Source organism: Lepidochelys kempii, chromosome 7 (genome assembly GCF_965140265.1).
Source record: "Lepidochelys kempii isolate rLepKem1 chromosome 7, rLepKem1.hap2, whole genome shotgun sequence".
Classification (NCBI taxonomy): Eukaryota; Metazoa; Chordata; order Testudines; family Cheloniidae; genus Lepidochelys; species Lepidochelys kempii.
Genome location: NC_133262.1, coordinates 19,504,353 through 19,529,187, shown reverse-complemented (window position 1 = coordinate 19,529,187; position 24,835 = coordinate 19,504,353).

Below are 24,835 nucleotides of genomic sequence, written 5' to 3'. Positions count from 1 at the left end.
GTTTTGCCGGTGGAGTCCTATTATATAATACCCCAGTTCTGTATGTACATATAGCTGCTGGTTCCACAAAGCATCTTAAACTAAACTAAGAAGGTCCTTGCACTGTTAAGTACTTTGGGAAAATGATGATAGTCTTAATCTTCTTGGACTCTGTGTGTGTGTGTGAATCTATAGATAATCACTGCATCATGCAAAAGGAGTCATTGTCAAGCAAAACTATAAGGAATTTTGCAGCTTATTTACCTTACTAGCTTTTTTGTGCTGGGAATAGGAAGAAGAAAACTGGCAAGGGGTAGCATCCCCTCATCCAACATTTTCCTAGCTGCCTCTACTGAGGACTGATAGCTACAACTATATGATGAATAGGGACAGAGTCTGATTTTGATCAAGTTCATACAGTCTCTGCATCAGGTATTCTGGCTACCCGGCCCTCTCAGGCATGAAGAATATCTTGTTACAAATCCAGAGCTAGCTAGGAGTTCATGGTTGTCTCTCTCCTGCACACTGTGCCCACTTGCAGGGATAGTGGGGCTGAAGCCAGGGTTCCACTACTCCAAATGCAGTCCCCTGGCCCTTGAACTAAAGGAGACACTCCTTGCTCTTTCAAGTGTCAGGCATGTGACAAACAGCTGAGCCATTCTGATTCTGTACAAAAGAGGGGAGAGTAGTGGGATATGTCTTTTCACAGCACCATGAGTAATTTCAATATTGGCCAGTACTTCTGGCCAGGTCATTACAGTACACTGCCTTTATCTTTTAGTAGCTCTTCTCAAAAATTTTGAGTACAGAAGGTGAAGGCCTGCAAGGATTTTAAATATTAATACTAGCAACTCCAGACTTGTATTAAACTCCCAGGGTTACAGCTTTTCTCTGACCTTGGTTTGGTAAATGCTGCCACTGCCCAAATGCTAAAAAACCCCTTTGGACCCAGGAAGGAGCACTTGGGAATTCCTCCCTGTGGGGTACCCTCAACCCTTTCAACCCCCCTCCAGGTAAGAGCTGAGAAAGAAAAAGGAAATTAGCTGTTGCTACCAGCTAAACAATGTGCACAAACCTCTTCGGACACCAAAAATCCAATCTGGTTCTTAAAAAAAAGATTAAAAACAAAAAAGGAAAAAAATACATCTGGAACTTAGGCTTTTGCTAGATTTTAAAAGAGCAATTCCAAAAAAGCTTTCTTGGGGATTAGCTTAAAGGTTACAAGCTAACAAACATCTGGGGTTAGCACAGAGGAAATCCACAAGCCAAATAAAGAAATAAACCTGATTGCACCTAGCTAAACATTCCTAATTTACATATTTGGGGGTTTCAAGTAAGTAATTCTAGGTATTATGTGATGAATTTTCATACCTGGTTCATGCCTTACTCAGCATTGCTGCTCTGTGTCTCCTTCTCTGGAGAGCAGACAAAGGGAAAGTTTCTTTCCCAAACTTTAAAAAGTTTACCTTCCCATTGGCTCTTTTGGTCAAATGCCCATTCCCTTTCTTTTACCTGTGGACTTGATAACCCTTTACAGGTAAAGCAAGCAGAGAACAGACACCAAGAGAGATTTTACAACTAACTGACTGGCTAGGTGTTCATAAAGGAGCTACCTCCCCCTTACTTTCAGTTATCACACGCCCCCCCAAAATCACAGATGGTGCTGGCCAGCCTGGTTTAGGTCAGATCCACACTGGCTGGGATTTCTTTCTGGAGGTTTAGGAAACAGTTAATAAGATACATGCACCTCTCATTTCACTAATAATTAGATGAAGAACTAAACAGTACTTTATACATTTCAAGGACTACAATGATTAGAATGCAGGGACATTTTTATGTGGCTGATTCTGGGAAACCTTCCCAGGAAAGTGCGTCAGCCATTTTGTTAGAGGCTCCTGAAAGGTGTTGTATTTTAAAATCAAAGTCTTGGAGAGCTAAACTCCACCAAAGAAGTTTTTTGTTAGTCTCTTTGACCGTGTGAAGCCACTTCAGTGCAGCATGGTCAGTCTGCAGATGGAACCACTACCCCCAAATATATGGGCGTAGCTTCTCCAGAGCTTACACAATGGCATAACATTCTTTTTCTGAGACTGACCAGTGGCTTTCCCCTCTCAGAAAGTTTTTTGCTGAGAAACACAACAGGATGGAATTGTTGATCTGGTCCTTCCTGCATTAAAACAGCTCCCACATGACGCTTGGATGCATCTGTGGTTACGATGAACGGTTAGTTGAAGGGCCCTCAGTACAGGATCAGAGATAAGGGCAGCCTTAGGCTGGTTAAAGGCTCCCTGACACTTCAGTCCACTGAACTGCATTTGGTTGTTTTTTCCTGGTCAGGTCTGTCAATGGGGTGGCAATTTGGCTGTAGTTTGGTACAAATCATCAGAAATACCCAGCCAAGCCCAAGAAGGATTAGACCTGCTTCTTTGACTTAGGGACAGGCCAATTTTGGCTAGCATTTACCTTCGCCTGTAGGGGGTTGATAGTACCTTGACCCACCTGGTGTCCAAGGTACATTACCTTGTTTACACCCATTTGACACTTTATGGCCTGAACGATTAATCCTGCCTCCCTTATGTGCTGGAAGACAGCTTGTGGGTGTTCCAGGTGTTCTGCTCATGAATCTGAGAACATAGCCACATTGAGGTAGGCAACTGCAAATTCCCCAAATCCAGCCAGAAAGTTACCTAACAATCTCCAGAAGGTGGCGAGTGCACTTTGCAGTCCGAAAGGGAGCACATTAAATTCATACAGCCCTACATGGATGAAGGCTGACCTTTCCTTGGCTGGGTCATCTAGCAGCATTTGCCAGTACCCCTTAGTTAAGTCTAAGGTGGAGATGAACTGGGCATGTCCCAGTTTCTCCAACAGCTCATCTGTGCATGGCTTTGGATAGTTTTCTGGGTGGGTTACAGCATTTAGCTTATGGTAGCTCACACAAAAGCAGGAATCCCCATCTGGTTTGGGAACCAGAATCACTGGAGAGGCCCATGCACTCAGAGGGGTGGATTACACCCATCTGTAACATGTCTTGATTTCCCTTTCTATTGTGGTTTTGGCTTTAGGAGCCATCCAGTAGGGTTGGGCTCCAATTGGGTGAGCATCACCTGTGTCAATGGAGTGGTGTGCCTGTTCTGTCCATCTTGGGGTGGATGAAAATATTGGTGTGAAGCTGGTGCCCAGCTCCTGGATTTGCTGTTGCTGCTTATGCCCAAGGGTCATGGAAAGGCTCACCTCCCCCATGCCACCGTTGCTTTTTCCGTCATAGTAGATTCCTTCAGGCCACTAAGTGTTGTCTCTCTCCTGGGCTATAAACTGGAGAACCTTGGTTTCTCAGGAATAAGAGGGCTTTAGAGAATTAACATGGTATACTTTAGGTTTTAGAGTAGGACCTGGGAATGCTATGATGTAATTAACATCTCCCAGGGGCTCTGTGACCATAAATGGCCCCTCCCATGTTGCTTCCATCTTATTGGCCTGAAGTGCTTTTAGGACCATGACTTGGTCACCTACTCCAAAGGAACGCTCTCTGGCATGTTTCTCATACCAGGCCTTTTGCTCTTGTTTCATGTGCTGTATATTTATACCTGCTTACTGTATTTTCCACTCCATGCATCTGATGAAGTGGGTTATAGCCCATGAAAGCTTATGCCCAAATAAGTGTCAGTCTAAGGTGCCACAAGGACTCCTTGTTTTTACTGATACAGACTAATATGGACACTCCTATATCTTCCAAGGGGCATGCCCACTGGAACAGTGAGTAGTGGCTCTACCTGATTATGCAGCATTTTGCTGCCACTCTGCTTGTTAAATCAACGTCAAGACCGCACAGGATGTTAAGCCAACAGCACTGTTCAGTCGTGCAGTCAGCTGAGATATTTCTCCAGGTCTGCACTGGTGTAGCTGAAACCAGCCTCTGGCCTACTGGGACCTTTACTGCTCAGCACCTTTTTGGAGTTAGCCCATACAAAAATTGCTTGTAGAGCCATGAATTTTAGTCATGATTGTGATGTACTCAGTGTTCCTAATTAGTTCCCCTAGGGCAGCTCAGAGCACGTGCTGGTACATGAGGCTTCTGCTCTATGGACTGGCACACAGATGCCACTCAAGCCTTGCCCAAGATTATATAGCATTCACTAGCTCAGAATGGACTAACATCCAATCAGATAGCAATCATCTCCAACCAAACTTATAGCCCCACTGTACTTACTCTTGCTGCTCTTGTTAAGGTCACAGCTTCCTGTATATTTTAGGACTTTATAGCTCCAAAATAAAAATCCCCTCCTGTCCCCACACCAGAGGCTGAATCTTGGCCTTCCAATTACAGCTAAGATGACGTGAAGGGAAAGAGAATAAAGATTAAAAACAACGACTTCTGGGTTTGACTTGCTCACTTATTCAGGCAAAAGTCTGGAATCAGTGGAATACCAGACCACTTGTTTAGGAGCCTAAACTTAAAAACCTAACTTAGGCACCTGTTTTTTTGGAGAATCTTAGCCATAGTATATAGCGTATCAGTCCATACAAATACATTACCAACACCACTTCCTGTAGCACATAAATGAGATGACATTTAAAAAAAACTCCTTACTGCTCATTATCTAGAAAACCCTGGTAGCACCCATAGCCCTGTTTTTGCCTTTGAACAATATGGGGGGAGGAGCGGGAGAAGGAGGGCGGCACCCTGCTGCGTTGCACTCAGTCTGAGCTCTCCCCAGTGAGCCTGTGGGAGTTTTAATTCTCAGTCCAGGAATTATTTGCATCTTCTTAGAGGAAAGACTATTAGGAATTCTCCCAGCAAAACCATGTGAAAACCATGAAGGCTGCATCCACCCTGGACACCTGAAGCACACCGCGCCTGCTCAAAGAAAGGCTAATCCAACCAGTGCTGTGCTCATCTGTGCGCTGTGGGGAGCATTTTAGTACATGGATGTGGGGGGTGAGACAGGACTGTTGGAGGGACAAAGTGGGGCCAAACTTCTCTAGTCATAGACAAGGCTAGACAGTGACCGAGGCTTAGTAAGTTGTTCTTAAGGCACAGAGAGCTTGTATTTGACAAGGAAATTTGTATTTAAACATTATATGACATGGCAATGGCAGCCTGCTGCAAGTGTTCGCGTGTCAGGCTGTTCCACCCCTTGCAATTCAGAGCCCCACCTCCTGAAACAGAGGAGGCCCTTTGTTCTCTGCAACTACCCCCCTCACTACTGTTGGGAAAACTGGGGCATGGCCACTAGGTAACTCGAGGGGATGGAAGACCACGAGTGTCGATGAAGCCCCCTTGCACTAGGCCCCGGTGTCCTTGCCCCCCCCCCCCGCCTGGAGGCACTTGCAGCAGCTCTGCGTGCTAGGCCCAAGTGTCCTTGGCCCCTCCACCTGGAGGCACACACAGCAGTTATGCGGAGAATCTGCAACAGTATGTTGCAGAGTCAGACTGCCTGAAACTAAGCAAGTCCAAACAGGGGAGATATGGAAGAACAATGCTGAATAAAGCAGCTTTATGTATAGTTTAACAAATGATACAGAGAATCAGGAAACTAGCTGGGAACTGGATTGTCTGGCTATATGGATACTTGGGGCAGCTTGCTATTGGATAAGTATGCTGGGAAAAAGGATGTATAAAAGCCTGTGTAACTTCCTGCTCTGTGTACAGGATTTGAGATTTTATTCTCCCTGTACCTTTTTGCAGCTGCAAATAAACTTTTCTGCTTCTCCACCCCATTGTGATTATTGGGTGCAGCACACCGGGTAATGAACCAACTCAAGCTGTTGTTCAGCCTCTCGGCACTGGGTGCTGGCAACACTACAGTGACAGCTATGCAGGAAAGTGCAGACGAGCACCCTCCAATGCAGTTATCACTCTGCTGTCTCTAAGCTACTTCTGTGCTCTGCTGCATATGGAACCTTAACCTGGAGATTCCCCTGCACTGTCACAGTGTCCTACCAAACCCTGGTGTTCTCTTAAGGTCACTCTTGCTGCATGTGTGGGTATCAGAATGGGTCACTTCAAAAGCTGACAGCAGAGAGGAGTCTTCTCATGAGTACTTCCAGATGTGTATAGCAGAGACCTAGTTTCAACACCCAGTGCTCCTCGGAGGTCCACAAGGAGCTATTCTCGTGCTTGTCACATGTAATATTTAGCATCAAGCCCTGGCTCAGTCAGAGGAAGAAAAAGTGTTCAGAAGTAACAAAGGAACAAAATGATGCATCTGGGCTAAAGCTAGACAAATACCTGGCTTTAAGTGAGCGGGTCAAAGGAAGTTTGGCCTCTTGGAACAGCATCAGTCCTAAAGAGGAGTGAATAACAGGCCGGGGGCGGGGGGAGGTAGGGGTTAAAGCTGAAAAATCCTCCAGAAATTTGGTTAGTTTTTGAATCAAAACTGAATATTTTCAGTTTTTCTTGAGAAAATGACACCCCCCCCCCCACCAGTCCAAATTTCATTTGAGTCACAACTAACTTTCCAAAGGTCGTTTCAAATCAACATCTCACTTTGGAAATCACTGGGGAGAAACAGGTCAGAATGAAATGTCAAAAAAAAAAAAAAGAGTCAGCTGTAACTATTCCCCCAATTCAGTCTGTACTCCCGAATAGTTTTCCTGACCCCCGCCCACCCAAATACTTTTTTTTGGCAGATTTACTATTTGCCAAAAAAAGAACTACCCAGCTCTAGTCAGTGTTAGAGTCCCTTGCCTCTTTCCCTTTTGCACAGAGTCACTGGTGTGCATAATGCTACCCTCACCCAGTGGGAAGATAAGGGACCCGCTACCCGGCCAGGTAGGCAATAGGACCATAGGTTTTATGCACTGAAGGATCAGTTGTAGTACCAGTGGTGTGTATGCAAAAACCTATCTAGGTAAATGTGCAGCAAACGGCTTGGTTACATTAGGGCCTGATCCTGAGAAGTACAGAATGGAAATCAGCTCACTATCTCTTGGGAACAGGCCTTGAATGCTGAGCTATCAGATAAACTTCAAGAGGATGGGGAGAGAGACGTTCTTAGGGTTGCCAGCTAGACAGTTGGTGTGCTGGGACTGCTGCTTAATAGGCTAATCACAATTGTTTCACTGTTGCCTCGTCCTTGTGTGTTCTAGTCGGCTGCAGTGCCTCATCATATGCAGAGGTTGTACAATTTGGGGGCAGCGGCTGTCTTTATTACATGGTGTACAATGCCTGGCACAATGGGGCCAGGCACCTTGTCTGGGGCACCCAGATGCTACCCCAACGCAAATAAAGAGGCGCAGTGATTGTTTTTTTATGGGTAACATAGGCTTGTATTTTGCATCTGTGTGTGAATTCTTCATGCACGTACAAATCTGGAATGAACAAAGTAGGGACACGGGGTCCTGAGCATCTCATAATAAAGACCACAAACTGGCTAGTCAAGGGCTTGCTTTTCCAAAGAGCCACTAATTTCTTAAAAAGGAGCTGAAGTTGCAAAATTTGGAGCATCTCTCCATCTAGCAATGGCCCCCAAACACTGCACTGTGCAGTTGGCTGCTACTATGGAATACTGTCACCTTTTGGTTGACTAAAGATGCTTACAGCAGGAAGTTGAACTGGTAATTGAGCTGTGTAAATTGCATTCCTGTATTCCTGGTGAAGCAAGAGTATGGTGAGCCGCTGAGAAACAACTGATCAAGCTGTTTTAAATCAATCTGCCCCCTATGAGCCATGCCAGAAGCTTTCTTCTCTACATGCAGCCTCCATAAAAGTGAATAGAAAGTCAGGCAAAAGATGCCTGTATTGAAAAATGGAAGCATCATTGTTGCCTCTCTAAAAACCTGAGAAAAGGGGAGTTTAGTCTTGATTACCAGCAAGGAGATGAATTCATTGGGCCACCAAGTCACTCCTGCCAAGCTGTCATTTTTGGTATTGATCCCCTCTTCTTGCAGAAGCAAACCCTGCCGGTTGCTCACAGTTCTGGTAACTGGATCAATATTCTTTCTCCTGCCCCCCGCTGTGTGTTCCAGTGATGCCTTGGCAGCTACCAGTCATCTGTTGTTCATCAAGAACTTGGGGGAATAATTTGCAGCAGAGGTGAGAATGCTGCCAGCCGCCTCACATTCATTTAGGTCTCAGCTGGGACCCAGTGTGCTCTGGACCCAATCTTCATCCCTAATGAGATTCATTATCAACTTCACATAGTCCCCCATGTTTGGGCTGCAAGATTTTCCTTCAGTGTCCTACTCCAGATGTAGTGCTGGGGAGAAGCAGAGATGGCTTCGTACGGGGGGGAGGGGAGTCCTTTAGCTTCACCTAGCTCCCATGATGAGGGTAGATTTAAAAGTCCTCCCTGGCTTTCCCATCTCAAGTAGCTTAGAACAAACTTTTCAGTTTGGTTCAAAGAAATAGTTTTGCAGCTGGACAATGTGTTGAATTTCCACGATCACTTATGTGATCTGAATGAAATAGGTGAATTTTGGGATGGAAGCTTTAGCCTGCAGCCTCATTATCTAAATACATATGGACAAGGCAAGGTGGGTGAGATATCTTTTATTGGCCCAACTTCTGTTAGACAGGGCAGGAATTTGCCCATGGCCCCTTCATCAGTATCTGTAGCCATGTTAACACCCTATCAGTCAACAAGCTCCCTTCATTAGTAACTGTTTACCTTCTGTGTGCACCTTTCCCACTGAATCTTTATGGGGTCACCTGAAGATGACTGGATCTATGGTTTAGATTCATGGTTATCCTGAAACTTCAGAAGGCAAACCCATATCTGGGCCCAAACTGCCACCTCTGCCTTAACCAAACCCCAACCCTTTCTCCTAACTCTGAGCTGTTCCAAAATCGGGTTCAGATTCTCATTTAGCAAATTGTCCCATCTCTGCTGTCATCAGTGCAGCTTCTTTCCACTCTAATTGCCTTCTGTTTCTCTGTTCTCATTCTCTATTGTTTCAGAGATTTTCCTGCCCTCTTTGATTGCTGCAGCTCCACTAATGACTTTTGTCACGTTAATTATCTTTCTTTAATTCTCTCTCCATGCAAGTTTCTCTTTAATGTTAGTTCTGACTTTGTTAGGTTTCCATTTTTTTTCTTCTCTTCTCCTTCCATAAAGCTTATGCAGCAGGGATGGGGAGAGGGCAGGATTGTAAAGCAAATATATACAGTAATTGAGTTTGGATCCAGCCCTTCATTCCTTATGCCCTCACTCATTGGCATCCGTGGGAGTTTTGGGGGCACAAACAGCAAGACTGGGCCCACGTCACTGATCCAGCTATCAAAAGGTTTGACTCTGTCACTTCACCTCTCACACCCTTTGTCTTGTCAGATTGTAAGCATCTCAGGGCTCTTCCTATTGCTATGTCTACACTAGAGAGTCTATGCCAGTATAGGCTCTAGTGTAGATGCAGCCTACAGAGAAGGAGGTTGTTCTGCTGGCACAAAATGACATTAGCTACACTGACAGAAGTACTCTTCTGTCAGCACAACTGGGTCTACACTGGCAGATTTGTCGGCATAACTACATCAGTGAGAGGTGTGTGGTTTTTTCATACTACTGACCAACAGTGCTGTGTCGATATACATTTTAAGGATAGACCAAGCCAACATGGTAGATGCTGAATGGTGGTGTGGGGGCACCATGATGCCAATAGGAGTACAGTGTATAAGGAGGTTTGGGATTATTTTGCCAGTAACAAAAATAACCTTCTCATAATTTCAGTGAATTGTATCAGACATTAGAAGCAGAAAACAAGTCACATCCACTGGGGATCAGTGTGGGATTGTTAGCTACAGCATACCTTTGAGTGCTCTGTCCAGGCTAATAGTAAATGATTTCTGAAACCGGGTTGTACCACTTCACGTCAGAAGTGATGCCACATTGTGAGCCACATCCATAATTGGTGTCCAAAACACAGTTTTCATACAAGTATAACTGCCATTTAGGGATCTGATTTTTTTAAACCAACATATTTATACTGCTACAACCTCTAGTGTGGCTGTAGTTACACAGATATAAAGATATACTGGTATAATTTATTCCTGCAGAGACATTTATAGTGGCAAACTGCGTCCATCCTACAGGTTGTATCACTTTAACTATACCAGTGTAGTTAAGCAATACCGCTCGTGTGTGTAGGCAAGGCTGTAGTCCATGGAGCCATGCCAGTTTGACACTAGCTCAGGATCTGTCCCTATATTTAAAACTACGTCAAACACTAAATTAGTATTTAACACACGTAAAAAATGTAGAAGATTTATTTGATCACCTTACTCAAATATTCTTACCACATTACTACACCCAAGAGATTGCAGAAATACCTGGGTCTGTCCTGAGAACATGAAAAATAAATATATTTCATGGCAGCAGAGAGAAAAACCCTATAGAAATTCTGAATTGAAATATCCTCCCTCCCCCCCCCCCATCACATGAAAGGGCAACTGCATCCCTAGATCACACAGAGGGGATCAGAGACTACTTTTGTAGAAGGATGCCTGGGAGACTTAATTTGGTCTGCCAGCATTGTCTGATCCTATGCATGGATCAATGGATGTAAACAAATCCAGCACCCTGGATTTCTTGTCTGTAGCTTGCAGTATATTGTATGCATGTGGGATGCTTGTTTTTACACAAAGCAACCTTATGTTATGTTGCGATCCATCCACCACACTGTCTCAAACAGACATGCCAAACTTCCTTTGTAACTCCCCCAGGAGGCAGCAAACTGCAAATGTCTAGCTTGTGGAAGAGCAGTGAAGGGAATGCTTTAGGTTTAGCAAACAAACCTCCCTCTTGCTGATTCTGCCTTTGCAGAGCGAGGGTTCAAATTGCATCAGTACTAGAGTACAAGACTGAGAGGAACTATGCAAAGTTGGGGCCTTGGAACACACTGCAAAGGAGATCCATTTTAACCATTGCTGTTACATGACCCATGAGTTAGCTCTTTAGAAATAACTGTACCATCAATTTAAAACAAAGGCCAGCATCTATTTTTAGGATTCTAAGGATGTCCACCCTGCAGTTAGATACCCATAGTCGAGCCTGCAGGGCTCGGGCTAAGGGGTTGTTTAATTGTGATGTAGAGGTGGGAGGGTCCCAGAGCTCAGGCTGCAACCCGAGTCTTAACAGCTACATCACAATTAAACAGCATCCTAGTAGGAGCCCAAGTCAACTGGCACAGGACAGCCATGGGTGTAACTGTAGCAGAGACATACCCTAAGAGGACAGCTTTTGGGTTTGCAACCCCCAAAGCAGCTGGGATGAACTGTCTATTCCACTGGAATAAGAGCCCACGTTGTCTTGTTAAAAGACACTGACTCCACTGGGCCAGATCCCCAGCTATCTAAATCAGGGGAGCTTCACTGCAATCAATGGAACTGCCTGGGTATGCTCCAGCTGAGGATTTGGGTCCTCATCTTTAGAAGCCTATGACCTGATCCTGAGATGTGCTGAGCATCAGCAACTCTCAGTAGCTGGTCTCATGTCTGTATTATGTGAACCAAAATAACCCTGTTCTTGCAGAGTCTTACTGCTTGCAGTTCGAGAATTTAGCAATAATGCTGTATTGGGGTGCACTGGAGTAGTGTTGTCTGACAGGTGCTCTTTGGGGGTCCTCTGAAGATGTTCACCTCAGGAGAGGATCCCAGGGAGCCAAACTGTAAAGTATAGGTCTATCCTGTCTCAATGATAGATTTAAAATGAGCCTGAACAGAGAATGTATGAAATGGGTCTGAACTCTTCCACAGTTCAGTGATGTTTGGATCCAGGGTTTTGGTTCAGCTAAGGGTGGCAATGGGGCCCAGCTGCAAAATGTGTGTAGAACCAAACTTTCCTAAAGTTCAAGACAATCCAGAAGAGGTAGGTCTAGTTCACATCCATCTAATTAGTAGCAGTTGGGTAGTTCCTGTTGATGAATAGCTACGAGTCATATCCAAACCCATGACTAGCAATATTTCCTTAGAAGCAGACAATAGTGTACCTACAGAACTGTCTTCGCATGCTTTGATGTTTGTGCTTCTAAACTTTACTTAGTAAAATCTCAGTTAAATGTCTATATATACACACACCTGTTCCTCCCACTCATAGTACAAGTTTACAATAAGAAAAAAAGCTTGTTCCAACACTTGGGTAGGATACCCAGCTGTTGTAAATCAACATAGCTCCACTGAGGTCAATAGAACTACACCAATTTACACCATCTGAGATTCTGGCCTACTTAGGGCTGATTTTTTTCCCCAAAAAATATACATGCAAACCCTGTACTTACATGTGCACCGCAGATAATGATCCATTTGCACTTGCATGTACAAATCCTAGAGATGCATGTGGAGCTCCCAGTATCCCAAATCCTCTCCCCTTCCCAGTGCATAAGGTCAAAATTCATTAGAACTTAAGGTCAAAATTCATTAGAACGAGTGCAGATCCCCCATGTATAGTGACACCACACTCCCTGTGCCTGATAGATCTCTGCTCCATGGGGCCTCTTTTTGCAGCTATGTGATGAAGGATAAAAATCCTGCACCAGTAAGGAAGGGGTTAAGCTGCTGCTCTGGGCCCAGCCAGCCCCACCCTACCACATCTGCAAAGCATGCATGGCTTGCAGGAGGAGCCTAAAAGCAGAACAAACCAGATCACGCTCAAGGCAGACTGCAGAGGTGAACTGACCTACTCTGAGCTCCTGCTGCAGTGACAAGAACAAACCCAAAGGGAAGAGACTTGGAATTCTCCAAAGGTCTGAGACTTTATCTTGATTTCCAGTTATTTAAGGACTTCACTTGACCCTTTAGTCAAGAGGGGTCTAGCAGGAAGTGATCCAAGGAGGCAGCAATATAGCACTTTAGTGGAGGGGATGGGCTAAGTCCTGCACCACCAGCTTCCAATCCAGGACCCAGGGCCTGGATTTCCTTATCCACTCCTAGGGGCTGCCAAAGGCAGCAACTGACCCAGATATAGGGAGTCTAGGGGAAAGAAGGATCTGAGACCTCAGCCCAAGGGGAGACCATTGCCTAACCCACAGGGCTACCCTGTTACTGGACTCGTTATATACCCCAAAAAGGGGTGGACATAGAACATGTCCCCTGGCTGGAGGGCTGAGTCACAGAACAGACCACTGTCAGACCAGTGTGGCTGTCAACAGGGGCCCCAGGAAAGAAGAGGATCTGCCCTGCCCCTGGGTGGAGCTGTAGGGAGTGATAAGAGGAAGGTGAATTAGTAGGGTGGTGGGATAGATGTAGGAGTGGGCATAGGACAATAGCCAGAGGGTCTCACACTACATATATGTACAGCCCTCTACTTCCCAGGTAGGAGGCATGCAGGCAGGGCTGGTTAAAAGATATAATGTAATTGTTGCAAAAAGGAGGCTGTGACAGATCCAGCACCCCTTTGTGGCAGGGGTGGATGGGGTGTCAGGGCCTCACCACTGTTACATCCCCACACCCATCCTTTAAGGGCATCCTGATGTGGCTCAATGACTGGTTTCCCCTGTGCTCACCCCCTGGTCAGGGTAGCAAGACCTAACAGCCAGAGTCCATGCATTGCACCCCACATTTCTGGGCAGTGTGGCCCAGCAGCCAGAGTCCATAGCTCCGCCTCTCAGGCAGGGAAGTGGATCCCAATGGTCAGAGTGGTAGGGGGACCCAGGCCCACCCTCTCCACTGGGTCCCAACCCAGGGCTCTCCTATTGGCAGGGTTCCCCTCACACTTAGCTCAGCAGGGATCCACCCACAACATACCAAGCATCAGTGCAGCTTTAATGCTGCTTGTCTCAAAAATCCCTCTGGGTGACTTCCTACCTTCACCATCATGTTCTCCACTCTGAGGAGGGCCTCCAGTCTATCCCCACCTGTCGGTGCATCCCAGCTTGGCTGGTCCCTGGAGCATTGGGTGTCCCTCCTCAGAAGCTGACAGCATACCTCCTTCTCCTCCAGTAGTCAACCCAGACTAAACACCTTTACAGGCTTTTATACCTATTCTCCAGTTGGAGCATGCCCAGCAGGGCTTCCAGGGTGGGGCTTCCTCTGCCAGGAAGGAAGCATTAACCCTTGCGGTACCAGTGCGGGGTCACTCTGCCCCATCTCAGAGGCAAAAACTAAAATGTTGCATTTGAATTTTTTCACAAACTTTCCTTTTTTAAAGATGAAAAACTTCAGAACAATTTTTTGTGTACTTCTGAATTGGGTGGGGGAATCATTTTGTTTTTTCATTATTAAGTTTTGTGGCTTCCCCCACTTTTCAACGCCTCCCTTCTTTTCCAGTGTGTGTCGTGTCATGGGGGATGTGGGATTAAAGTGAGGAAAAAAGGGAGGGAGAGGATGAACCCCAAACCTTTCATTAAAAAAAGGACAAACACACATTTTAATTTGAAACAAAGTAAAAATTCATTCATGTTGAATTCTTTAGTTTACTCCTGTTTCCCCTCCCCCCGCCCCCCCCAAAAAGTATTTTTGACCAAACAAAAAAATCTGCTTTTGGTTGAAAAGCTATTTTTCATCAACTGCTCTACAAGCTGGAGCCCCAGCATTCCATAAGCCCCTTGGGCTACACTAATATGAGTGGAATGGCTCTGTGCAAACCCACACTGGGCCCAGTTGATGAGTTTTAGGAAGCCAAATTATTTCCCCTCAGGCCTTCAAAGATCCCTGAATAACATCTGTTTGTTGCCCTCACCTCAGCAAAGCCTGACCATTGAACCCATAAGAAGCTGCGGGTTCCATCCATTCAAGGAGGAAGAGTGGGGACACGTGCAGTAGACAAAGATTCCTCCTTTTTACCAATGCTTCATTCTTACATCTATACCAGAATGCTCCAGGCCAGTGGTTCTCAACCAGGGGTATGTGTATCCTTGGGGGTATGCACAGGTCTACATCAACTCATTTAGATATGTGCCTAGTTTTACAACAGGCTTCAGAAAAAGCTCTAGCAGAATCAGTACAAACTTAAATTCCATACAATGACTTGTTCATAGTGCTCTATATACAATACACTGAAATGTAAGTACAATAGTTATATTCCAATTTATTTGTTTTATAATTATATGGTAAAAATGGGAAAGTAAGTACTTTTTCTGTAATAGTGTGCTGTGACATTTTTGTATATTTATGTCTGATTTTGTAAGTAAGTACTTTTTAAGTGAGCTGAAACTTGGGGGTATGCAAGACAAATCAGCCTCCTGAAAGAGGTACAGTAGTCTGGAAAGGTTGAGAGCCACTGCTCCAGGCTACCAGGTTGAGTTTCTTCATTGCTGTAATGAGGGTGTGACACTCAAGAAGGCAGGTAAAAGACCAGTTGTTTTCCCTGGCCTAAGTTACATGGCATGAGTCAAAGCTAAGAAGGTCACATGCCAGCAACATGGCCAGGATCAGTATCCACAGTTACATTTCTACCCACCACAAGCAGTTAAATCTGGATCCCAGCTTTCTTCCCTTCCCCAAAAGCACCTGGGAAGATCTCCTGTCTGCGGAAGATGAGTGGAGGTTCAAAGAGATGATACAGAATAATATTCGCTTTCAGATTTACATAATGCAAATATCTGAAGCGGGGAAATATGGAATTCGTAGGAGGTTCATTGAAACAATACGAGATAATGGTGTGTCGTGAGCAGTGACACTCTGAAAGATTAATTACAGAGCCTGGGAATCGCAAATTGATAAGTAAGGGCCACCTGTATAATTAAAAACAGTCTAATTACATAGGTTATATAATCTTACTTCTGCTACAGTCCTGAACAATCTCCTGATGCTTTGACTGCCTGGGTGGGATATATAGATCCTATCGCTATTAGAATAGAAAACATCTTTTTATAATATTAAAACTAGGAGTTTTGATTTTCCACTACATCAAACTTATGCAGTCCGTGAGCTATGTTCAAACAATGCAAAGAGAGAGGCTGCTATTCAGCTACCATGAAGAAATAATGATCAGAATGCCCCAAAGGACGCAGCCGCTTTACATTAACAGGGTTAGCTCAGTGGCACGAGAGTTTAAAGTAGCAAGCCTCAGAAAGTTTGAGGGCAATATTCAGAAGCAAATCTTAAGGGAATCTGAGCTAGCGTAACTTGAACCTTCTTGCAGGCCCCTCTAAGTGTATGCTGCAACAATTTGGTCATCTTCTAAACACCTATACTCATATTTACTGAGAATCACACTCATCGACCCATGTGTAACTTACACCACCATCCCTTGCACATCACATCTGAGTTTGATTCGGTGAGCCTGATTCTCCTGTCACTTACATTGGCTTTACACTTGAATTCTGCAAATCTACTCCAGGCAATAAGGTTTACACCGGTGTAATAAGAGGGGAATCAGTCTCTAACTCTTAATGGCACCTGCATGGAATATGCTGTTTTGCAGAGCGCACCGCTCCACGCCTGCCAGTGTCACATCACACAATGACATCCTCCGTGCGGTGTGCTCTATAAAATGCCATCCTCTAGGTGGCATGACCTTGCACACTGGTGTCCAGAAGTGGAAGCTAGACATTCTCAGACTAAAAGCTAAGGTGCAATTTTTTAACATTGAAGGTAATTAACCATTAGTACAACTTATCTAGGGAGGTGGTGGGAGTCTTTAAGTCAAGATTGGGTATTCTTATAAGAATATGACCTAGCTCAGCCAGAAGTTGTGGCTTGATGCAGAAATTACTTGGTACAACTATTTGGTCTGTATCATGAAGGAAGGCAGGCTTGATGATCCTAATGGTTCCTTCTGTCCCTAAAGTCTGTGAGCCTATGATGTTACACTAACTTAGGTACACTCATATTGGTAAATTGGTGGGAGTAGATTAAAGGGGGTTTACATTCGTGCTAGGGGATCTAAGTTACATCATCTTGCAGACCTCACCTCTGAGTTTCAACCTCAGTTTGGTTCTAAGTGCCCTAAAACTTGCCATTTCTCCAATCAACCTGGATCAAACTGGGTCTGTAAAATTGGCTTACAAATCTTATTAGCGTGAAAATTCTGGACATTTCTTGCTTCTGCTAAGCCTGGAAATAGCAGGGGCATAACCTTTCTCATGCTATTCTAGTAATACCTGACACATCTCTAGTACCTTTCATCTAAGGGTCTCAGTGTTTTACAAAGGTAAATATTATTATTGCCAGTTGACACATGGGAAATCTCAGCCACAGAAAGGTGAAGTGACCCATCAGTGTCTGTAGAACTCTAAATGTAATTACAGTCCTGGATCTGAACACGCTAAACTTAGAAGTTTTGATCCACATCTGAACTTTGCAGCCTAACTTGTATCAGCACCATTCTTTAGCTTGGTCTGTTCTCTGCCTCAGCAACATTCAGTTCTACATGCCAGAGGCTGTGCGTAAAACTGCCCCTTACACTACCAGCCCATCGCCTTCCCACACACAACACACACGCAGTTAAAATGGGCAGTACGCTGAGCAGGCAACATGGGCTTTCGGCCCATGTGTGTGCCGTGTGCTCTGGGACAGAAACTGAATACTCAGCTCATATAGATATAGCCAGAGTGAAGCCTACGCACTCAGAAGTCTCTCAGAAACAATTAGGAAATGCGCCGTACAAGTCTGTCCTTTGCAGTCTGTTCCGTGAACCAGTTCAAGCATCCTTAATTAAATCTAAGGCCTGCTGCTTCCATATCCAGCCCCAGATGTGCTGCATTTCAGTGGAAATAAAGGGATCCCGGGGGATAGTTTGCATTTAATTTTGTAAAGAACTTTTAGATGAAAATCACTGTAGAACTGTAAGGTATTAATAATGGTTGGCTTGTTTATTGATTATTGACTGACCTAAACCTCTATCCAGCCCCTGAATCTATTTTGGGCTGGGATTGGTTTAGATAAGGCCTCTCTTCACTATCCCAACCCCCACCTCTCATTCCTGAAATACCTGCCTGCACCTCAGCTCCACACACAGCCCCATACCCACCAAATGACCCCTCCCTGGCTTCCCTCTGTGGCTCCCCTCCCCCCGACTGCCCCAACCCGCTCCTCGGGCACATGCCAAAGTGTGATCCGGCACTGGTAGTTGTTAGAACAAGAGATGACAGTGAGGTATGCTCATGGCAGTGAAGTCTCTGAGCTGAAAACAGACAATGATCAGGCTGAGTGAGAATCACTTGCGCAAAGTCAAACTGATGGGTTCTGTGTTCACCTTTGATTAATAAGCATCAGCTGTAATGTAGCCCTGTATCACATTACAGCAACAGGATGAACTCCAGGGAAGGAGGCCTGTACAGTGTCTGTCTATTCCATTTCCCCCACCCCAGAGAGACTGTCTGGTTAACAAGAATGGGCCAGGTAGAGTTGCACTGATTTATTCCATCTGAGACTCTGGCCCCAGACAGCATAATCCAAGGGGAAATTATGTCCCTTTTAGCCCTCTTCCCCATTTACATGGGCTCAATGCAGAATTGCTTCCTTGCATCATGCAGCTGGGGTTCAGGAGGAGTGTATAGACCTAGGAATCTATAACAGGGCCAAGAATAAGGTGGTGAGTGAAAATCAAGCACCGCCTGCATCCTGACAGGCCCTTTTGTAGAGCAGTCACTGGCTTGGACTGATGAGTTGGATAGGGATGGAGATAGTTGAGGGACCTACCTAACCATGTAACACAGACTGTGCAGCAACTTCTGAGCTCCAAAGGGCAAACACGAAGAAACGGTTAGTGTGTAACCTCTGTTAATAGCTAGTTTAGTATACATCCTAACTAAGTTAGATGGTATGTTCTGGCTGTCTCGCATCACTCAGGAACTGAACAGCAACCATAAACCTGGTTTCATCAGCCAGTTTAGCACCAGTGCAAAGCAGCTGTAAACCCATCATAAGAGCCAGAGTGTACTGGTGAATGAGTTACCACTGGGAAGAGATGAAGTTTTACTGCGGAGCATAAAATGTTATCTGTGACACTGCTGCCTCCCTGTGCTTGCAAAGTGTCATTCCTCTCTCTGATATAAAGGATGCAGCTCACGAAAGCTTATGCTCAAGTAAATTTGTTAGTCTGTAAGGTGCCACAAGTCCGCCTTTTCTTTTGCAGCATGAAGCTCACACACACACACACACACACAATTGAAGTTGTGCAGAAGGGGAAGTGTCAGATCTAACCTTGCTGACACTCCTTGCAATCTCTTTGCTTCGTAGCGTCTGGGGTTTCTGTTTGTTTGTTTGTTGTTTCCCACAAGGATTTGGGGAAAGGGTGAGATGGGGGATATGTTGTTGGTGATATAATGGAGTGGAAATGGATTAGGATGGCATGGATGGTTGTCAGGGGGTGTTTGCGTTTCAGTGTAATTGTGGATTGCTGTGTTTTAGGTATTGGAGGGGGCACTTCTAGTGTGGGAGTTTCAAAAGAGCCCAGCATTAATCTAAGGCTACGTCTACACTACAAACCTTACAGCTGTACGGCTGCACTGCTGTAAGGTCCCCCAGCTAGCCACTCTATGCCAGCCAGAGAGAGCTTTCCGGTCGGCATGAGTAAACTTCTTCCAACGAGCGGTGGTAGCTATGTTGGCGAGAGGACGTCTCCTGCCAACGAGGCACTGTCAACACTGGGGGTTAGGTCGGTATAACTTTGCTGCTCAGGGGTGTGGATCTGTCACATCCCTGAGGGAAGTAGTTATACCAATGTAAGTTTGATGTGTAGATCTGGCCTAAATTTCCTGCCACTGAACTCAGTGGTAAAACTCCCATTGACTTCTATGGGAGCAGCATTAGGCCAACGCTAGGTGCTTTTGAAAATCCGATCACTAGTGTGGACATTCTGAAATCAGAAAGAAAGAAATTCAAGGTTTGAATTTCCTGGGTATGTCACTGTGGAAATGGATGCAAGCTGGGCAGCTCCATGGCTTGTGTGGTACCCTGTGGGAGCCCATGGAAAGCTACAAGGACATTGCCATGGCAACAATTGTATGCTTTATAAAATTCTTACCTATGTTATTGTTAGAACAGAAAGAATTTTTACAGACGAGTTGACTTCTCTCCTTTCTTGATCTTTGTTTATTTTTGGCAGCTTGCTCAGCATATGCAGTGAAATTAGACCAGAAATCACTTTGTGTTTCTCACCTGTTAACACAATGCCCAGTGTTTGGATTGCAAAGGGATAGAGGACGTTCACTTATTTTCCCCTTTTCTGATCTGCCAAACAAATCCTTTCCTCTCCTAAATCTGTTCTTATATCATACTCCTACAAAGCCTCTCAACAGTGACCTCTGCAAGATTTCTACAATACATAAGACTTGTCAAACGTACACTAATTTACATCAATATAGGCTAGTGAAGGGTGCTCTGCATCTCAGAGGATAAGGCCCTGATAGCCTTTTGTCCATCAGGAACTGCACACTTAAAATGAAGAGCTTCTGGATGACCACACAGTTCTTTGGGATTTACACCTTTGCATGTATTCTTCTATGAATATTGAAACATTTACTGAAGAATATAGACTGTAGGGATTCCATTACACTATGGAAAGGCAATATGATCCAATGGATGTGACACGGGACTAGAGAGGTTGGTGCTAGCCCATTAGGGGCCTAAGCAGGAATATTTGCCGCCCCCCAACACATACTAAAAAAGCAAATAGGGAGCCCCCTTGAGCTGATCAGGGCCCGAACCAATCTCTTGGTCTGTTTATGCCTAGCACTGGCTCTGCTGGACTGGAACTGAGACCTGGATCCAGTTCACAGCTCTGCCACTGATGTGCTTTATGACCTTGGGCAAGTCACTTCACCTCTCTGTTCCCTTGTCCCCTCCCACCCTTCGACTGTCTTGTCTAGTTAGACTCTTTGGGAAAGGTACTATCACACAATGGGGTCCCAATCTCAGCAGGGACTCCAAGCAGTACTGTAATAGAAATACAAATAACTCCACATTATAATTTAATACAGATATAAAGGGCAGTATTTTAACAGCAGATGGCACTCTTTCCAGTCATTTGAGAAGCAATTTTTTTTTTCAAACTGCTTATCCAGCCCTATAATCAACATCATCTTTTCAGTAGGTGTGGGGGAGGGAGTAATTCCAGTGGTTAATTCTGACTTCATGTACACCTGTGAAATCAGGATTAACTTTGTTGAAGTGAGTGGAGTTACTCAAGCCAGTCAGAGCCGTCCCCTTGGGTAGGGCAAATTGGGGCAGCCGCTCTAGGTCCCGCACTTTGGGGGCCCCTGCAGGCCGGTGCAATTGGCTGGTGCAGTCGGTCCCGGAAGACATAGGTATGGGAACTAGCGTGGGAGGGGTGCTGCAGCACCCCCCAGGGTCCCGGCTGCCGCCCTGCAGGCCTGGGGCTCTATCGCCCATGTTTTGGTGCAGTGAGTCCCCTGCCCTGGTCGGAGCCCTGAGCTGCCATGGCACTATGCCCAACAATAGCCCTGTGGTAGGTGCCAGCAACTGCCAGCAGCAGCAGGTAGCCCAGCACCAGGATGGATCCAGCCCAGCTACCGATGCAGAGCGGGGCCCCCAAGCCATTGGGCGCTGATTTGTCCCAGGCACCAAACCCTCCTAGGGATGGTCCTGAAGCCAGTGTATGGAAGATCAGAACTAGGCCCGAGAAATTTTCACTGAGATTTGAAGTGCTCAGCACTTTGCAGGATTGGGCCCTTTGCCGCTCTAAGCCTCAGTTTTCCTGTCTTTAAAATGGGGGGAAATGCTGTTTCCCCATCTCTGAGGGGTGTTGAGGCTAAATTAATTAATGCTTCAAAAGTGCATTAACATGGAAAGTGCGAAGTACTATACAGTAATTTTAGGAAATGCTACTCATATCCTAAACCGAGCCAGATTAATCACCTTTAAAAAAAATCAAACGGGTATGAACAGTACTGGGCAGTGTGAGATTCATAGCAATGTTTGTACTCAGAAGCAGAATGGGGCTGGTCATCATGAAGCCAGATGCAGAGAATGGCAGACTGGGACATCTGCAGAACTCTAGAATCCTGGGTAAAAATTACAGAAGGGCCTGATCCTGAGAGGAGCTGAGAGCTCTCAAGTTCAGTGGGACTGGAGAGCACTCAGCACCTTCAGAGCCAGGCCCAAAGAAACTGTGTCATATTGCAGGTTAACAATGCATTTCCCTTGTTTAACATAACAAGAGCCTCCTCTGGACACCCTGTTATCAGAAGGGACCATGCCCAGCCTTGGGTCAGGACTGCACTGAGCAAAAGGAATAAAATGTCCTTCCTTAGAAGTTGTTGCTATGCCAACACCACAGCTGGGCATGCAGAGGCTGAGTGCCTCCTGCAGGATGCTGAGCTGAATGGGAGTCATGTGCTCAGCATTTCACAGGATCGGGCCCTGTGTGAGCAGAAAGCTTCTTAGTAATGTCCCCGTTTTACTACCAAGAATGTGAGAAGCTTGGATGGATGTAAATAGTTTACAAAGCAGTAAAATGTCCCATTTCCAAGCCAAAACACCCAGTAAAGAGAGAGTCTGTCCTAGGGTTACTGCAGTCAGAGTAGGGCTGGGTGACCACCACAGAGCATGTCATAGCTTGGAATTAGCACATTAGCCTCATTGCTCTGGCACAGGAGCGTGGGCAGGACAATAGACCAATGGTGCTGATTTCATTTGCGCTGGTATCAATCTGAAGTCATTCCATGGTGTGATTCCGGATTTACATCGTTGCAACTAAGATATGAATCTGGCCCACGTCACTGAAAAGAAAGAGGGTGGGATGGAGAAATTTGGGTCATACCAAAAATTTCACCAGAGAAACATCCCCTGGTAATAAGAAAAGGAGTACTTGTGGCACCTTAGAGACTAACCAATTTATTAGAGCATAAGCTTTCGTGAGCTACAGCTCACTTCCTCAGATGCATATCGTGGAAACTAATGTTTTTGTAAAGTTTGAAGCCCAATGGACTTAGCATTTCCTTAACCCTTTTTCCCACCCCCCTGCAACCGTATCTCTCTGAGGCACTGATTTGCTTGTTTCCATTGTCTGTCACTCTTGTTTTCTGCATCTTACTGCTATTCAGCCTGCACCTTCAATCTTTCTCCTGACAAGGAAGGGAATATAATTTTTCCCCCTCTTCTCTCCCCACGCGCGTGTGTGTGTGCATGTCTTTCTCTCATTCTAATATCTGCCTAGGCATGACCTTAAAAATTGTACCAGGCAGTGAAGCTTCTAAAAGGGAGTGAGGTTATCAATAAGTGCCAGGAAGTAGGCTTTGCCCCCTCAAGGGAAATTTCTGGAGTTGCCCCAAAACAACTAGCACATTGGGGCCAGATCATGGTTTTAGTTACACAAAGGCTCCTAGACATGGACAAGTCACAATTTGCTTGGAAAGCTCTTTCCAGTATACACCATAAGACCATGTCAGCCCTGGGGTAAAGCATCATGTTAACTAACATGAGTTAAACACAACAGACCCTAGTGCTTTCCGCATGGTTGAATGAACTGGTTAATATGGACACGCCCCAAACACTCATTCCAGGTCTAGTCTACAATAGAAAAGCCCCATTTCCAAACCCAGCCTGTTTGGGAATAAACGGGAAATAAATAAACGGGAAAGAAGCTACAAACTTTTCCCTGAAAGGTTCTGGAGTTAAAAATGCAGGTGGGGGCTTGGCACCTCAGTAGGAAGCCATTCATTTGCCTCTGTTGCTGGAATTGAAAGTCTCTTGTAATTATCATGCAAATAAACAAACAAACTCTTGTCCACTTACGTTGTGTTTGTTTCTAAAGGCGAGTGTCAGTCTGTGGGTGTTTCCCTTCACTGCTGCTGAAGGGCAGTGAATTGATTGCTATGGAGACGGAGACTCCTCTGTTTAACCAAGAACACGTACAGCATGGACAGGAGCAGGTGAAGCTTTCACTTTACAACCCTTATGATAAGCCTCAGCCCTGACTGGAAGGACTCAGCTCTATGATGAGAGGGGAGAATAGTTTCCATGGCCCCTTCAGTTCTTTGCCTCTCTGCTAAGGCAGCCAGCAGTAAGGGGGACAGTTAGAGCCCACTGTAGTTATTTATTGCTGGTGTTGCCTTAGCACCGAGGAGCCCTAGTGATGGAGGAGAACTTCATTGCGCTAGGTGCTGTACAAACACAGGACGAAAAGACGACCTCTGCCCCAAAGAGATTACAATCCAATGAGTTTTTTCATGAAGATACTTCTAAGGAATCGGGCCAAAACTAGCAACTCACTTTACTTGGGCCGCTGACCAGCCACCAGATGATCTGGGTTTGAACCAGTAACCCAGACATGAAAAGAGCACTTTAATTGTATGCATATAGAGCAGGGGCTCAATTTTCCCTGCTGTACTGGTGCAACTCTACTGACATCAGTGGAGCTGCATCTCAGGGTGCAAGAGGTGAATTTGGCCCTATAACTGTAAGTGACTGTTCGTTACTTCACCTAATCTGGATACACTTTCAGACATCTAATTCTAGCTAGCCGAAGGGATAGCAAATATTGATAATAGTAATCCTGAGGAAATAGGACTATCTCTTGATGAATGCTAGCAATGGTTTGTGTCCAATTAGACACGCTCATTTTATACATTATCTTTGTCCAGTATTCCAAAGTTAGAAGTTTCTAAGTGCTTTCCTTAAATACCCCTATATCATGGGAAAATTATACAAATTAGCTATGCCCAGAAGAAGGGTCTCCATGATACTGGGCAGAAGGTTGAATGGTACAAAGTTGTCTTTTTCCTGACAGTGGTTTGTATGGGACTAAACACTGATCACATGATGTGTAGAAGGCGAATCCCCCATCAGCTGGGCTGAGCCCACCAGAATTTCTAATCAAGACCCCAGACACCTGAAGGGGACCAGTCTGTTTCTAAATTTTGCTGCTCCTTGGATCCCTTATGGCTTAATGCTGACAGCACAAAGAGTGCCATGTGGAAAGCTGTTATACAGGCTGTGAGGGTTAGAGGGGACACAAAAGAACCAGAGTCCAGGTGTGCAGTTTGAGGGCAGCCCCCCACTGAGACATCACAGTGATAG